Here is a 2,063-nt window from a genome sequence, read left to right as displayed (position 1 = left end):
CTCACGCAGGTCGTGTATATATATACACGATCCGGCTAGACTTGACCGACCCTACTATGAACTCATACTAGACTCGGACACGAGTACTTCCTAAATTAATCACCCGCCGACCTTGATTGCTAGGCAAACCTAAGCCGGACACATATAGCCAACTCCAATGCTACTACAACACGTAGAGCTAGCTCAAACAATATCAAACACCACGTAGACTCCTGCTATTACTAATCAAGATTACTCTAACATGGATGAGACTTTGCCCCGTTGTTAGCACCATGAACTTATCATTTATTCCCTTCGAGGCTCAGGGCCACCAATCATCTCCCTCAATACAACCATTTCCGGGAGCAGCCACGTTGTTTTTTCCCCCAAACAGAAACCTTTTATTCAATTCCTCTAGGTGACAGAAATACAAATGAGGTGTGTGCGTCCACAAACCCTACATACATGGGGATGGATCCGCTGAAAATATAGGATACCGCTAAGGAAAACAAGCAACCACGCCCGCTGACAGAAAGTGTGACACAGCCATGCAAGAATGGGAAGGTGCAGAGCTCTCGTCGGGTCGTTGCACTCGCACAGCAAACTGCATCCCTGGCTCATTCGGCCACCATGAATAAGTCATTAGCAGTGTCGTTCTGCTACCAACTATCAAAATGATTATTGGAAAGATCAAGCTTCCATAACTTTGGCAGATTCCCGACGGAATATGGTATTGGTCCAACGAAGTTGTTTCCTCCAAGATCTAAAACTGTAAGGTTCTTTAGGGCCCCAATGCTCGGTGGCACTGTCCCAGACAAGTTGTTTGCACCCAAAACTAGCCATTGAAGCGCGACAGATAGATTACCAATATCATATGGTAATGTGCCCCTTAGCTTATTTGTACTTACGTCCAGTATTATAAGCTTGCATAGATTAAACAATGTTGCTGGAACTCTACCTGATAGCCTATTCTGACCGAGAAACACCGCCCGGTCCTTTGTCATGTCCGGCAATTTCCCAAGCTATTCGGGAATGCTTCCTTTGAGTTGATTGTGGGTAAGTCGTAGCTCTTCTAAGTAAGTGTTGTTGCCGAAGGTTGGTGGAATGTTTCCCGTGAGGCTATTAGTGGAAAGGTCAATTCCCATTAGATTGTAGAGGGAACCTATATTTCCAGGAATCAAACCCACTAGCATGTTAGAAGAGAGGTCTAGTCCAAGGAGTTTGGAACAATTTGTAAGTGCATTCGGAATGTTCCCCTGCAACAAGTTGTTCTGTAGGTAAAGGATCTCTAATCTTATAAGACAATTGAGAGGGGGCAACTGGCGAGAGAAGAGATTGTTGGATAGTGTAAGTTCCTGAAGGAAGGTTAGATTTCCTAGAGAGGGTGTGATTTGGCCTGTCAAGCTCATGTTGGCAAGGTTTAGTACTATAACATGCTCTGGGTGCATTGTGATGCACTTGATGCCCGACCACATATAGTAGTGGATGTTCTCATTCCAAGAGCGCAAGGCTCCTCTTGGGTCCGCTCTGATGGCCCCTTTGAAATCAAGTAGTGAATGGTGGTCTGTGGTGTTACCATGAACTATTGAGCAATTAATGTCACTTGCTCCATAAAACAACCCTAAGAGCACCGGTAGAACAAGCATGGCGAGACCCATGAGGTTTATGTTTCCTGCAAAAGGCCAGACATGCATTTTCAACATAAGCTCCAAAAGATTACAAACCTACATTAGTGCATACTACGTCACTTTTACTCAGTAACTTCCAATGCAGATAGACCATTATTTCACCAATGGGGTTGCAAGGGTAAAAATGGAAAGTGGTCATAAATTAGCATTTTATTTTTGTAAACATGTTTGTATTATATGCTCACCGAAGAAGATAAGCACACTAAGGGGTGTTCGGTTGGGCTTAACTTTGGCTTTTGCACTTGGCTTAAAAGCCCGGGAAAACACCTATTTATGGACTTTTGGATTATACAATCATAGGTATATTTTTTTTGCTTAATACCATCGTAGGTGTCCTTTTTGCCTATAAGCCAAAATGCAAAAGCCAAAGTTAAACGTAGCCAAATACCCACTAAC

At 43.5% G+C, this 2,063-nt stretch overlaps 1 pseudogene; it reads right to left on the bottom strand.

Annotated features, from left to right (window-relative positions):
- Positions 1–598: 598 nt before the first annotated feature.
- LOC119347954 lies at positions 599–1,761 on the bottom strand (annotated as a pseudogene).
- Between the last annotated feature and the right edge of the window lie 302 nt (positions 1,762–2,063).

This window comes from Triticum dicoccoides, unplaced genomic scaffold, assembly GCF_002162155.2.
Source record: "Triticum dicoccoides isolate Atlit2015 ecotype Zavitan unplaced genomic scaffold, WEW_v2.0 scaffold80498, whole genome shotgun sequence".
Lineage (NCBI taxonomy): Eukaryota > Viridiplantae > Streptophyta > Magnoliopsida > Poales > Poaceae > Triticum > Triticum dicoccoides.
Note: the sequence above shows the minus strand (reverse complement) of the source record. Positions and strands in the feature narration are given on the sequence as shown.